Here is a 15828-nt window from a genome sequence, read left to right on the forward strand (position 1 = left end):
GCCGACGCCGTGAGCTGGGACGTCTGTTCTCAGTGCTGGGGGGCTGGGCCCAGCGTTTCTTTTTGGGGGTGATGTCCTCTGCTCACTTCTCACCGTCAAGAGCTCCCCGTCCCTCCTCACCCTGCTGTGCGCGCTCTCGGATCTGCGTGCGTGGGGACTGCGTTGTCCCTCCGTGTTTGCTCCTGTCCTTCCAGACGTCCCGGTGTGGGCACGATTCTCTCTCTCTTCTAGAAGGCCGGCAGCCCGAGTCAGGAGCCGACTTACTTGGCGCTCGAGGACCCATGTGAGCACGAGCCCGTTTTTGTGCCGTGAGTCTGTTTCTCTAGCGGAGCGCGAGCCCCACCCCGTGTGACCGCAGACTTGGGATACGTTTTGGGGCCTGGAGAGCCGAGTCGTCTCCCTCCTGGTTCTTTCTCAAAACTAGCGCGGCTACACGTGTAGCTGGAATGCTCCCTGTCAGTTTTAAAATCAGGGCTCACAGGAGTGCAACATTTCTCTCTGAGCGTGCCTAATGCATAAGAAGTGATTTATAACTTTGCTTCCGCAGAAAGGAGCCACCCGTCAGGCACCGCGGGCTGCCTGAACACCCCGTCTCTCCCCACTCAACCGCAGCCTCCCCCTTCCTCATTCCGATGAAGAACGCTCCGTCCCCCGAGGGAGGGCTCCACCCTGCACCCCTGCCCCGGACCCGGATGCTTTTATTTGTTTATTTACTCATGTTTACATCCCCACGGGTAACGCCACGCCCAGCATGCCAGCAGCCACCACCGCGGACCCGGGTCCCATGCCCACGGACCCCGTGGTTTATAGCCCAGCCTCTCCCCCTCCAGCCCTTCCCCATCGCGACCTGGTCTCATGTCCCTGCCCAGGCTGGCTCTTGCCCACGTCTCCGGCCTCATCTCCCCCTTCTCTCCTTGTCTGTCCTGCTCCGGCCACAGGAGCCACGTCCAAGCCCTGCGCACACGCATCTTCCCTCATTCCGGGGCTCTGCAAATGCTGGTCCCTTTCCCGGGCTCCTCTGCCCACCCCCAGATTCCACCTGACCTTCAGAGCCCAGTTCACATGACCTCCTCTTTAGGAAAGTCTCCTTGCCCCCGAAGCCCAGCGCCCGCCGCCCCCTGCGAGGTCCTATGCCAGTCCCCGTCGGCTGCCCCGGCCACTCGCCACACTGAGTTGAACTGGACTGTCTCCCGCACTGGACAAGGAGCTCCCCGGGGGCAGGGGCTGGGCTCACCCACGACGCACCCGTGCCCATCCCAGTCCCTGCATCTGGTAAGTGCCCAGTTCCTGTCGGATTCCTGCTCTCCTTCCTTGGGAGGACACAAGCCTCCGGGAGAACGGCAGGCGAGTGGGCGGGTAGGGGGGGCTGCAAACCGCCGGCTGCTGCGCAGGCCCACCAAGAGAAGGAACTCACGGGTCCTCCATGCGCAGACGCAATAAGGGGAGACGAGGTGCCAGCCTCGCGGGGGCGCCCCGGGTCCCCATCTGCAGACACTCCGGATGGAGCTCAGCAGATCACCATCACCCACACTTGTTAGTCTTGACTGACTTTGCACGTGTCTTTCTCATTGGCACAGCGAGCGACCTCCGCTTCCAGGACACCTGGGACGAAGACCCACCGACTCCGGCCTCTACCAGACTGACCCACCTCGGCCAGACACCCCTAGTGCCTTTGCACCCTGCTGGCCCCAAGGACAAAGGCTTTCTCTGTTGCGCTGGTGTCCGTCCGGGCTCCCAGCAGACTTCCTGCCTTGCCGGCTTTCAGAACAACAGATTGGGCCTCGGATCCACGCGATTTCCTCAGGAAGAAACTCTCGGTCGTTACTGACGAACGAACGAGCCTGTGTTCAGCGCGTCCTCTCCACCCATCTTGGCTTTGGCATCTGGACCGCGAGGCCCATTCCTGTTTCCCAGAACGACACAGGTAAATAAAACTGTCCGGACCAAAGGCAGATTATGAAACCGTGAGACTTAGTAACTCATCTGGGAAACGGTAAATTCCATTAAGTTATAGAATCTCAAAACGTTATTTTGAGGCTGACACCTGCTGCCGTGAGAGTCCCCCCCACCCCACGCCGGCTGAAAGAAGAGGCAGGACGGAGGCCCAGACTCCCCCCTGCATTTCTCTGCCGTGTGCTGGGCCCGGGCTCCAGCTAGAGGACGGCTCTCCCTCCCCGATCTCCTACGTTAAGGTTAATCTGAGTCAGAATTTCTGGGGTGTTTCGTGCTTGTGTGTTTGCGAAAGGTGCCCCCACTGGAACAGGGGTGCAGGGCTGCAGGGTCAGTCATCGGTTAGGAGTCAGAAAGGCTGTGGGAGCTGAGGTGTCGGGAGTTGGCCCCACGGCCCATCGCGGGGAAGGCGTCTTTGGGCTTTGAGACGAACACGTTAAGGGGCCTTGTCAGAGACGCTAAACGGAAAAGAGGACAGTTTAGAAAACACAGAATAAAACAAAGAGAAATGAATGAACAATTGGGTTCCTACACAAATACAAGCATGGACCATCTTTCCTTTCTTTGTGGCCCGGGGGGGGGGGGGTCACAGGCAGGTATGCCACCTTCTTAACTACCCCTGCTGTGAGATTGGATGGGGTGTCCCCAAACGCTTCTCTGTCGTCCTCCAGAACAGCGCAGGAGCCGCTCACTTCAAGCATCTCACTGGGGACCAACAAGGAGGCGGGCAGAGAGCCTCCTGTGAGGAAACCAAAGGTCCCAGGTCAGCACGAGATCCTCCGGTCCCTGCCCCTGGCTCGCTGGATCCTCGCGGGCGTCCACGCACCCCCTCTTATTCTCATGCCCTTCCTTACCTCCCAGACCCATTTCACATGCCCCGGCCGGCAGAGCCTGACCTTCAGAGCAGGAGAAGGCCCAGCCGCAGAGAAGGGAGCGGCGCCCGGGCTCAAGGGCGGCTGATGGGAAGAGTGTTTTGGTCCCCTTGCTCGCTTGTTCTACCCGGAGGCCTGGGCGCCGGGGCGCTGCCGGAGCGAGGCCGGGAGCAGGTGCACAGCCGGGCGTGGGCGGGGCTGCGGCCGCTGCTGCGAAAGGGCCCTGGGGGTGGCCAGGCACCTGCTCCCACAGCCTGCAGGCGGAAGGAAGCCGTCCCCGCCTGGCCGTGGTTATTCTCCCTCGGGGGCACGCGGGAGGGCGGTACAGAAGACTCAGCAGAGCAAGGAGATGGAGGCTCCGGCAACGGTGCGTCGGTCCGGAAGACCCGCGGCCTCTGCCACAAACACGCGCCGGCTCCACGCGCTCCTCCCGAGACGAGCCCCGCGGACACGAAAGCTGATCCCCGTTGGTGTCCCGCCGGGCGCGCGGCCCACCTGGCTGCCCCTCTCGGCTCGCATCGCCGCTCTCCAGAGGCCGGTTTCAGCGCAACAGCGGTTCGCGCCCCGCCTCAGCGCTCCCGGGCGGCCTCCTCCTGGCCGGGGCAGCCGGAGAGCGACGGAGTGGGGGCGGCGTCCCGTGGCGGCCCCGCTTCCGCGCTGCACGGACCTGAGAGCCGCTCGGACCCTCGGCGGCTCGGACGGGCGCGTGAAGCGTCGGCTTCCAGGGCCCGGGATCCGTCTGGCTCGTAGCAGCCCCGGAACTCGTGCCCAACGACGGCATCACGCGAGTCTGACCCTCGACGCGAGTCCTCGGGGCTCCGGGGTGTCTCCCCCGTCCGGGATCCGCGGACCCCACCAGCCGCGCGGAACGTCTGCGTGACTTGAGCGACAGCAGGTCTCACCGCAGACGAAGTACCGTAACGAGGACGCGCGGACAGACACAGAGTGGCGTCTGTTGCGGCTGGTTGAGACCCTGTGGCTGAAATGCAGGGAGGGTGCGGGGCGGGGTGCGGGTTGCGGGTGCGGGGTGCAGGGGCGGGGTGCGGGGCGGCAGCAGCGCCCTCCTCGCCGTCTCTGGGCCCCCAGCCGGCTCGCTCCGCTACTGGGGCTGGAGCGGGCGAAGGGGGAAGGGGCAGCCGCAGGCGGGCGCGGCCGTTGGGGCAAACGTTTCTGTGCTCCAGGACGCAGGAGACTGGGGCTGCCTTCCTCCCAGCTGGGCTGGAGAAAATCTCAGAGCACGACTGTGATTGGCCGGCCTTGAACCGCTCGCCTGCCCATTGGACCATCCATCCAAGGAGCGGGAGATCGGATTGGCTCAGCTTGACGGGGTGGGCGAGGTTCTGCGACCGCGGGAAGTGCCGCAGCCCACGGGGCGGGGGCGGGGCCGGGGGAGGGGGACGGTTGCCTCTGCGGCAGACTCTGCAGCCCGGTGGGTCCCCGGTGGTCTGGACTCAGGTGTGCAGGAGCCACTCCTCAAAGGTGGGTCTCGGAGTGGCGGGTGTTGGTAAAAGAAGCTTCTGCTCAGAATGGCTCCCACCTTGTGGCAGGGTGAGAAGGAGCTAGTGTTTGGGGCACAGGTGCTTTTTAGGGAAGCAGAAGGATTCCTCTGTAAGGAAACGGTTTCAGAGGCTGTAAAAGCCTCACTAGGTCACACACTATTTTCTAAGGAAGGCACGAGGGGAAGGACGTCTTTTAACTCCACAAAGGAGGGGGAAGGAGCTCTGCCATGTAGACCAAGTGTCGAGGCAGAAATATTCCATTCCCGGGACCTGGGGGCCGCATGTAAGCTAACGCGGTTCTCTGTCATTTTACACCTATTAAATTGGAGGACACTTCTTCACGATGATACCCGATCTCGGCCGGGTGCCAGCGAAGCAGGCGCGTTTGCGGAATGCCCGAGGGACTACAGACGGGGAAGCAACTTGACGTGAGGCCCTCACAGCCATTAAAACGCTTGGCTTCTCTGACCCAGCAATCCCTCCCCGGGATTTCTCCTCGAGAAATACAACAAAATAAGGCAAAATACGGATGCTCACCCCAGCTAATTCCTCCTGGAGAATTTTGAGGGCCAGGGTCTGTCTTATTTATCACTGTGTCCCCAACGCAGTCTCTACGGGGCACAACACAGAGCTGGCATTCCAGAGTTTGTTAAAATCATGAATGAAGACGCACGGCCACAAAAGGATAATTTTTTACCTCAATCATGCAAGATCATTTCAGTGTGAGAGGATGTCGTCCTCGGAATGCAGTATTACAGTGTGGGAGAAGCTTATGTTAAGGGCCCAGGGAAAGAAAGAAACAGAAGGCATATAGTATTGTTCCCACGCTCTGCTTACAAGTATGTACATTTTATTTATGCATCCGGATCCGGAGTAGAAAGCAAACAAGAAGGCAAGCAATTACTGGTTGCTTTCCAGGGGCTGAATTCTTTATTACGCAGTCCTTTAATATTTATGCGATAGCAGGTTTTAAAATAATTGATATGTTTACAAAATGTAACTTTTATGGCAGAATGGCCAAGGAGACCAACTATGTGAACAAAAGCCTTGGCAGACAGGCGTGTGGACGTGTTCAATAAAATATTAATCAAAGGTAAACATTTTCTGGTTGTGAGGTTGTGATTTATAATATGAAATATCTATTTGGTCTGCGTCCCTGTTCCCAGCACAGAGCTCCTAAAACCCGTAAATTCCCAAGGAGGAAGGGCATTAGGAGCTCCCCTGTATCTAACACTTGGTCTTGACCTTGGCTCCCGACACTCCTAGATCTCTTGTCATTTCCTGGGTGACACGAGTGTCCTTTGTTCTAACGAGGTGACTCTGGGGAGCTCCTAGGTGGGGTCTGATTGCGGGAAAGACCCTGCTGTGCTCAGAAGTTTGGGACTTTCAGCACCCCCCCCCCCCCGCTCCCGTTCTCCAGGGAGAGGACTGCGGGCTAGAAGAGGGTCACTCCGAGGACGGGCCAAGCCTACGTGGTGGAGCCTCCATGAAGATCCCGACGGCACAGGGTTCAGGGAGGTTCCAGGCTGGTTAACACGGAGGGGCACCAGGGGGGTGCCTCCGGGGAGGGCATGAGCGCTCTGCACCCCTCCCAGGCCCCGCCCCACGCCTCTCCCATCTGGCTGCTCACCAGCTCCAGGAGCCGCTCCAGTGAACCAGTGGAACCGGAGAAGGGGGTCGTGGGGGCCTCCGATCTCTAGCTGGGTCGGAAGCAGCCAGGACAGCCTGGGGTCGTGACTGTGTGGGACGCGGGGACAGCCTGGTGAGACCGGGCCCTTGTGCTGCGGGATGTGACGCTGTCCCCCATTGGAGGACAGAGGTGGGTGACACTGTAGGCCGGCCGGCTGGTGCCGCAGAGTTGCTCGGTGGGGGAAACCCTCCACCTTCGGGGACCCGAGAGTCAGCCTCGAAGTGCTCTGTGTGGGTCACACGGAGCTGAGAATTTGGGGCCCCGGAGCGTTCCGTGGGGTCCTCCTGTGCCCCAAGCCAGTCAGCGCCCTCGAGGCCAGCCGGGCCATACATCTGGGCTCTGAGTCATTCGGGGCACGTGGGTCTCAGGGTCGGCTCCCGCTCCTACTGCAGGAGCACCCTGAGCGGGACAGCCTTGACTCTGTGACCTCCACCTGCCCCCCACCAGCGCTCGCCCCTCCAACTCGGTGTCCCGGTCCACAAGCCAGGAGCCCCCCCCCCATCTCCCTCCCTTGTAGACGCTGGAAGGCCCTGCCCCCATGATGACTCAGCACCGGGAAGGAAACTCCTTCAAATCACCGTCTCCGGCTTCAGCCTGATGCACCCTCCCCCTACCTTCCCATTAAAATACTCATAAAAAAGATGAAAAGGAGAAAATTCACAACAGCGGGGACATTATGGGTAATAAGCAGCCATATGTTGGGATCCCGGGGGCGCTCTCGGCCCAGCGGCGGTGGGGGCGTGGGTGGAAAAGCAGCCGTGGCCGCAGCTGACTCCCCGGGCCAGGCCCGCGGCTCTGGGTCCCACTGGGGCGGCTGCATCGCCGTCTTCGGAGCCTGGGAGACGGGCTTCGGGACCATGGGGCTGCCCCCGGCCCCCTCCTGCCCAGCCCCCACCTCACCTGACCCAGGAGTTCATGGGACTGACCTGCTGATCCTCCCAGCCTCCCCTGCACGCCTCTCCCCTGCACGCCTCCCCTCCTCGGACGCCGTCCACGCTGCTGTGCTGCTCACCTGCCCGGCTGCCTCTCCCCGAGGCACCTTCCATTACATTCCTCGTGCCCTTGGAATTCCGTACGCTCTGGAGCCCATCCTGGGGCAGGGTGCTCAGCTAGACCACATCTTCTCGCCCCCTGCCCCTGGTCTGCGTCCACAGGGTGGGAAGGGGGGCAGCCCACGCTGGCCAGAACCCCTCCTCGCTGGGCGAACACCCCCAGCGTCCCCGTGTGACGTGATAGAGGAGAGAGACCACCAGCCAGACATTTGACCGGAGAGTACCCTCCCCCCAGGCCGGGAGGGTAGCGAGCCCCAAGCCCATATTCTCTGTTTTAGTCCTTGGCCCTGCCCTGCCGTGGCCATCCCCACCACACAGCAGGGCCGAGGGGTCGCATAGCAAGGACTGGGACCTCGCCTCGGGCCCGCGCGGTCTCCGCTCTCCCCTGGTGAGCTGCGGCATTTGACGGCCACGATCCCCTTACCGGCGCTGGACAGCCTGGTCCGGAGGGCTTGTTCTCTGGGCCAAGGCTTCTTCCTGTTCCTGAATTAGTTTTCAGGTAAGCACATGTCGTCCTTGCTTCTGTTCCCCACTTGTCACTGTCTTGGGGCCAAGTTCACGTGAGAGGAGCACCAGGGCGACGCCTGAGGTCACCAGTGCTGGTCCCGGGGAGTCCCCATGCTCAACGGTGGGGGTGGGGGAGAGTTTGAGGAAGAGCTTCCCCCCCAGCCACACAATTTCACAGGATCAGAAACTAATGAGATTGGCACAATTTTATTATTTCAGAAAATTCTTAGCCGGGGAGAGAACGTTGCAAATGCCTTTGTTGGGTTTTTCAGGAACTGCCTACAAACTCATTCACTGGAGCAACAAGAAACTGGCTCCTCCTCTAGACCTGGTCTCGCCAAACAGACAAAACAACCCTCTTTCCAGACGGCTGTTTACTTGTCAAGACTCGCTTGCCCTCACGGTGTCCATAGTCCCAAGCTCTCTGTCCCGCCAGGCTTCTAGGTGGAAAGACCCTCCATTTAAGCCTCCAGAACCCTGCGCAGAGCCACGCCGGTCAGCCCCGCCCAGACCCACGCCCGACCCCGGCACGCTGCCTGCTTCTTTACCGCAGCAGCGAATCAACTAGACTTGGCTTGAGCGACACTGTGAAAGCCAGCCGTCGTTGGCGTGGAAACCTTTGGGCCTCCGTGGAGCTCAGCGTTGGCCTCTGAGACCCAGCCGTCTGCGTCCCCTCTGGCCCAGGGCTGAGGCTGCAGACCCTTCCTACACCAGCCTGTCTGAGGGTCTCACAGCCTGGTCACGTTGTCTGTCTGGCCATCCATCCAACAAGCGTTCATGGCTGGATTTCTCATCGCTGGATGCCCTGTTCCTTCCGTCTCCAGCCTCCTGAGCAAATGCCTCAATTTACTGACACTTGGGCACCCTGAAGCTCTCCCTGCCTCATTTCTTGCCTTTGGCCGTACTGTCCTTTCCTCCCGTGGTTTCCACCTTCACGTTTCTCCCCGCGGGCCAGAAAGCGCCGGCGTCCGGCCCCTGGATGCGCCACCTCGGGTGTCCGTGTGCTGTTCCCTCCCAGGCCTCTCGTGACCTCCTCTCCGCACCGCGCCTGGGCTGACGGTGCTGGATTGCTGGGAAGCATTTACCACCGGGAGCAGAGACTCGGACTCCAAGACACGGAGACGGAGACGGGTGTGCCTGTTGTGACGGAGCAAGCACTGGCCCAGGGGACCTGGACCGAGGGAGGGACGAGCTACAGGGACGTGGGACTTTACAGAACTTGGACAGTCTCAGGTGACATGGGAGGCGCTGGTCGGCCCATCCCCAGGAGAAACCACGCAGGTGCTTCTCACAGAGGGACGCAGGGAATGCGCATGTCGGGAGGAAAACCGGGTCCTCGTTGGGGGGGGGGGATGCTGGAGGCTAAGCTTGCCTCATGGTTCATCCGTTCTGAAAGTGAAGGAGCAGAGCCTCTTAACTCCTGCCCTCCCACCATCCCCCAGGTCGTTGGCTCAGGTCGTGTGCGGGCTCGCGGGGAGTGGGGAGCCAGGGGTCACCCTCTGGGTGCAGACATCACCAGCATGACTTTCTCTTTCATTCTTTTTTTAGAGGGTGAAGAGGGGCAGAGGGAGAGAGAGACGCTCACACAGACCCCACACCGAGCAGAGCGTACAGCCTGACCCCACACCGAGCGTGGAGCCCGATGCGGAGGTCATGAGCTGAGCCGAAACCAGGAGTCAGATGCCCAACTGACTGAGCCACCCAGGCACTTGGGGATTCTAACTTCAAGGTCACGACGTCACAGGATGCGCACACACACGAGGGACCACGCCCTGCACTCCACTCCCACCTCCCCCCACGTGCGGCAGAAACCAGCTTGGGGTGGGAGGTGGGGGGTTTCCGAGGGTCAAAGGGAAGCCCTTCACCTTGCCAGGAGATTCTGACGGACGGGTGGGGGCTCATGGAGAATTTCCATCCAAGTCTGTGGCTCATCACAAAAGCCACGGATGTGATCCCTTCATTATTCATTATTTCTGAAACGGAAAACATTTGGGGGGAGTCCCATGTGGTCAGGGCCTTAAGGCACAGGAGTGCCATACACCTGGGCAGGGAAGGGAGGGCCAAGCACCCATACACATATTCTGTGCGAACTTGAAGTCACGGAAAATGACTCCAGAAGCTCCCAGGGCCCTGAGGGACAGCCCCGAAGTTAGCAGAGGGGAGCCTGTGGCCGGGGAGCGGGGGATCCTCCTGGAAGGCTTGCCTGGAGAGGCCCTTGGTCACCGTCTCCCGTGTGCACCAGAATCCCACCAGCACTCACAGGAACACCTCTTTGTGACCCCTCCAGTATGCATCTGCTTTAGAATTTTCTAGAAACCAAGACGCCTCAGTCTTTTAAATGCATTTGCTTTCTCTCCAGGGAAAACCGGGGGGGGGGGGGGGGGCGTGAACGGAGATCATGACGAGAGCTCCGCCGAGCTCTCTGCCTTCTCAAAAGGTCACTGCTCTAATGCCAAGTTACACGCAGGGCAGTTACTGGCGCGTCTTCGTTGGTACTATGAAGTGTGGCCGAGAAGACAGACTCTCAGAGTAAGAAGTCCGTATTGGTGGTAAGAAACTCAGGAGTACTTTTGTCTCAAAGTACTAGCTATTTAGCATATAGCTCTCAAGCGAGGCCTGTCTGTGTGAATCCGGGTCTGCTAAATGCCGTTGTGCATAGAATACCATTTGGGGAAGCTACCTAATGCATAAGCCTTTTAATGCTGCAAATTATAGTAGCTAAAATTAAATGCCACTTAACTTTTTCAGAGATGAATTAATGGACAGCCTGGTCAAATTCAAAGCTTTTTGATGTATAAAACTTTATAAATGGAACTATTCCATCGATAGGCAAAGTGTAATGAAAACCGGTCTAGGTGGATAGTATGTCATTTCTGCACAGGTCATGTTTAGTAATACATTACTGTATACCGGTCAGGAATCTTGCTCCAGTAAAGGAACATAAAGATCAAAAAAAAAAAAAAAAAAGGTCACTGCGGTGACTGGAAGAAGATACTTCCTATGAGAAGTCTCTGTCCCCAGAGCACGCTTCCGCTGCTCACGCGTCCCCTCTGCACAGAGACTCATCTGGACTTTCATGGTTTGAGCGACTTCTGAAAAACCAAGCCAGCCTGAGAACTGCCTCTCATGGTGGGAGAGTCTGTAGGAAGCGCCCGGGGGACCCGTCATTTCTGCAGCCGCGACGCTCTGTCACCGGCAAGAGCCCGTCCCTCGCCGAAGCTTTGAAGTAGTCCCCAGCTAGGCCGCAGCCCAGAATCTGGATTTTTGGATGACTCCGCTGTCTCCGCCCCTCTGTCCAGGAGACTCCCAGGCCGGGCGTCTACGCCGGGCGGGGCGTGCCCCCCAACCAAGGGCTGAGCTGGGGCAAACAGCCACTGAAGGGCAGAGAGACTATTTGCCAACTCTCTGTCTCCGGTGTCCCCACATTTTCCTACCTTTAGAGTAGAAGCGTCAAGATCCAGTCCCCTGGAAGGGGGAAGGTCTTCTCTGGGCGTAGGAGGTGCTGAAGCAGGTGCACACGGCTGGTGAGGCCGAGGGAAGGCACCGCTGTCCCTCCAGGTACCCCCTGACCAGGTGCCGGGCAGGAGGCCACGCACCCCAACATCAGTGCCTGAGGCCACAGGTACCGGCCGACCTGATCAAAAACGTGGGCCACACAACCTGTTCCTGCCACAGGTGGACAGCCGTGGCCAGAAAAGCCTTCCACGGTGCTGGGATCCACAGAGAGAGAGAGAAGGGCCGGAGGGGCTGATGAAAGAGGCTCTGGATGCGCTGGTCCCAGGAGGGGCTGTGAGTTCTGAAGCATCAGGACGAGGACATCGGCCGGAGCGGGGCTCGGAGATCAGAGACAGAAATTATGGGCCATTTTGGAAGTAAATGAAAGTCTACTTGTTCGTGTCCAAGTCTCGGTCTGCTGAAACACATGTTTCCCTTTTACCCCCACGTCTGGACGCGCAGGGCGCTGGCCTCCCGTCCCCTCCGCACCTGCCGAGGAAAAGCCGAGCCCGTGTCCACTCAGCGGCCCCCGAGCACCCCGGCCCCCGAGCGTACACCCCGTTCCCCTACATTCTTCACACACCAGCCCCCCGCCCTTCAGCGTAAGCTGGCTCCAGGCTTCTGTTTCTAGCAACCAGGGAAACCCCTGTTTGGGACGTAAGCAGAAGCCAAGCCCGGAGCGGAGGGTGGGCAGAGTCCTGAAGGGCCCAGTGGGAGGGCCTGGCCGGGCCATGGGGCACAGACGTCCAGCCTCGCGCTGGCACAGACAGCGCCCGATGGCTGCCGCGGGACAAATGCGAGCCTGTCCTTCCGGACGCTGCAACAGACGCCTCACACCGGCTCGCTGGCAGCAGGACTTCACTTCTCCCATTCTGGAAGCCGGAGCCCAGGGTGAGGGGACCGGCACCGTCCCCTGGGGGCCTTTTCCTTGTGGGTGCAGTGGCACTCATGAGGGCTCCCCACTCACGACCTTCGTAAGGCTCCAGCTCCAAAACCATCATGTGGGGCAGGAGGATTTCAACCTGGAACCCTGAGGGTCCTAGAGGACACGTCTGTGGGGAGCCGGCCCCCCTGTCCAGTGCATCCAATTTTCCCCCAGGCAGCCGCCCCGAGGCCACCCCTGGGTCCAGGAGCACTTACACGTCAGAGAGCAGGCCTTGGGGAGAGATCCAGGCAGACCAGACAGGGAGTCCCTGATTCTGAGTGTCAGGACGTTTTCCAGTTGCAGGAATGGAGAACGGGGCTCGTGGGGGTGGGGGGCGTACCCCTGTCCCTGTGGGGCCGGCCAGGGCCACAGTGAGGCCTAGTTAAGTGTGGGTCCCAGGGCGGGGTAGGGCAGCGTCCTCTCCCGGGGTGCTGAGGGCGGGCACAGGGCCAGGGCCGGTTTGAGAAACATGGGCAGGGGGTGAGCACCGGGGCTGACGTAAGACGACACCGACACAGATTTGTTTCCTCGTAGTCCTGGAGGCAGAAAACAGGCAGGTGGGGTGTCTCCTGAGGCCTCGCCCTGGCTTGCCGACAGCTGCCGTCTGCCTGTGTCCCCACGTGGCCTTTCCCCCCGGGTGCGGCCGTGAGTCCCTCCCTGCACGTCCCCGTGGGTGCGGTGGTGAGTCCCTCCCTGCGTGTCCCAGCCTCCTCCTCTCATTCCCAGGCCACGTTGGGACTGCATGTTACCTCCATCCCCTTGGAGAAGCCCAATCTCCAGGTGCATCGCCTTCTGCGGTCTTGGAGGGTTCGGACCCCTAACAAGCGTGTTAGGGGACATAGCTGAGTCCCAACACAGGTCTCCCCCCGTAGGAGGATGGGGGCCTCTGAGCAAGGCCCGGGGGACACAGACCCTGAGCCTGTCTGTGGGGTGAGAAGTCATGGGAGCCCTGGGCTCACAGTGACGTCACCGCCAGGAACACTTGCTCAGCGGCGTGACGGGGGAGGGGACGGGGAGTGCCCAAGGCCTGGCTGCCCGACTGCGCGTGTGGACAGAGTGGCTGACCTCACTGCCATGCCCGGACTGCTCCCGTCTCTCCCAGCGTCCTTGGGCGGGCTGAGCCGCTCTGGCGCCGGCAGGGGGCAGAGACCAGCAGGAGGCGGCTGGGGACAAGCTGGCACGGGGGAAGTTCCTGGGGAGTCGCGAGGACATCTGAAGATGTGCCGTCCGCGGACCCCGGCGCCAGCCTCCCGTGGCTGACGGAGGCCGGACAGGTGGCCGGGGTGCTGGGAGATGCGCGGAGAGCGACACGGGCGTGCAGCACCCTGGGGACGGGGACACGCTGTAAAGGAACTTGTCACTGAGGCTGATATTGGGGCGTCCTGTGGCTCAGTCGGTTGAGGGTCTGACTCTTGTTCTCAGCTCAGGTCATGATCCCAGGGTCCCGGAACCGAGCCCCACACCGGGATCCTGCTCCGCGGGGAGCTGGCTTCTCCCTCGTCTCCCCCGTCATGCTCTCACTATCTCTGTCTCTGTCTCTCTCTCAAATAAATGTAGAATTAGGTGTGTGGTCAGCGGTGTTTCTGGGAGAGCTCTGCAGACCTTCTCTGGCTGAAGACAGGGAGCGGGACGAGGGAGGAAGAGGAAGTCGTGTCCTCACGGACGCCGCGCTGAAGACATCGAGCAAAGACCTGCTCTACACAGCATTTCACTTACTCTTTGCAGAGACCCTCTAAGGTTTCTCTTGCCACCCCTCCCTCCACATTATTGAGGAGCCAGAGGAAACTCAGGAAAGCGTGGGTAACTGGCCCCGGGGAGACAGTCCACGGAAGGCTAAGCGGGGTGTACCCAGGGCTGCGATACGGTCTCACCCGCCGCACTCTCGCCCTGCCCGCCCCAGCCTTCAGCCCACAGCGGGTCCGAGCCAGGAGCGCCCTGTGTGTTCTCAAGGGCTCCTCGCAGACTGGCGAAGGCCACGTGTGCACGGTGTTTCGTAGAGAGCTCACTGTTGGTTTCCTGAGCAAAAATAAGAGGGCTCCTAGCAGGCCCAGGGCTTCTGGACCTGAGACCTCGCACCCGGGCTCATGGGGACCAACCCCACACGCCACCCCTTCGGTCGTAGACACGGAAGGAGCCGGAAGCCGGATCATCTGCAACCCCAGCTCAAGAAGCAGGGATGGGACCTCGTCCGCTGCAAAAGCAAGGCTGCAAATTCGTCCTGACGTGAGAACTCATCAGGAACCCGCAATAGCATTTCCAAGCTGTCAAAACAGTTTAATATGCCTTCACTTAGAGCAGGGAGGGTTAAGAATTCTAATTCTCCCCCAGACATCGGTGACAGGCAGAGAAAATGAGTGGCCCATTATGAATCCAATCTCCGGATGCTAATTGTCCCTGGAACAGCACAGGACACAACCACCGTCCTGCCCCCGCTGGAGGGTGCAGCAACCAGGGCCGCGTCCGGCTCCTTGTAGCCAGGAACCCCACTGCTCGTGCTGACCTCACTTGGCAAGGTCAGTCCTGGGGTGCGCCCAAGGACTTTCTGGCCTCTCCTGGCCCCGAACGGTGACGCTGGTCCCTTCGAGCTGGGCGGTGGCACCGGGGCTTCATCCAGCATGACTAAGGGGCTGAGAGGGTCACACGTGGTGGAGCTGTGACATATTCGTGTCTTCAGGCCACACAGGAGGGGCGTCAACACCAGCAATGTCCTGTGTCACTGTTTTGGAAGCTGCAGCCCAAAACCAAGCTCTCTTCGGGGAGGGGTCCCTCGAGGGCGGTGGGGGTCTGCTCCTGCCTGGCCTCTGGCTTCCGGTGGTTTGCCGGCAAACTCTGGTGCTCCCCGCCCAGCAAGGGCATGACCCCCACCTCCGTACTCACGTTCCGGGGGCTTGGGTGTCTCCTTGTCCCAGTGTCTCCATTTTGTACGAGTACCAGCCATGCTGGATTAGGGCCCGCGCCAACGGCCTCACCTTTACCTAATCATCCACAAAGACCCTATTTCCAAATAAGGTCGCGTTCCAGGCACCAGGGGTTGGGACTTCAACGTCTTTTTGGGAGACAGAATTCGGCCGTGGCATCTGGCTTGGCCAATGCCACCTAAACAATCCCTAAACCATCAATCCGGTCAGGGCGCCGAAGCCTTCCGTTAGCCTGAGCAGTGTCTGCTCCAGGCCGGGGTTTCCGCGGCGGAGGGAACGCCGTGCCCGGCTTCATCCAGCTGTGCTTGGGTGGAGTGGTTTGGGGCTCTGGCCGGCTTGCCCCACGTTGGCTCACCGCCGGGCTGAGCGGAATGGATGCTGCTCTGTCCTTACCCCCATCCGCACCTGTAGTGGGGTGTGTAGCTCCCAGACCCACAGTCAAGCCTGGGCTCGGCCACGCACCCACATGTGACCTTGTTCAGCCTCTCTTTTCCCTTCTGTAAACGGGGCTCGGTTGTTTGCTCCCTGTTTGGGCCACGGTGAGGTGGGGGGGGGGACGGAGCAGGGTCCCCTGCAGTGTGGGTGCCTCACAGGGGCTTTGTCACTGAGGCCTCACCCAGTCGGAGCCCAAATTGGGGGACCAGCGTCCACCCTGAGGGCCACACGACTGCATTCCGAGGACCCATGGTGCGGGAGTTATTTCTTCTGGGGGCCTTTGAGCCAGGCCTCAAGCACATGAGAGGACCCCACTGCACGGCCCCGTGGGCATTTGAGCCCCGGACTCGGGGGCTGGGTGGGCAGCCCTGGGGTTGGAGCAGGGGGCAGAGTTGGGGAGGAAATGCGTATTTGGGACGGCGTCTTGAACGGTAATAAAGAGCGCCGTCGGGCGGAGGTACCGGGAAAGCAAAACACCACTTAAA

This window comes from Mustela erminea, chromosome 5, assembly GCF_009829155.1.
Source record: "Mustela erminea isolate mMusErm1 chromosome 5, mMusErm1.Pri, whole genome shotgun sequence".
Taxonomy (NCBI): Eukaryota; Metazoa; Chordata; class Mammalia; order Carnivora; family Mustelidae; genus Mustela; species Mustela erminea.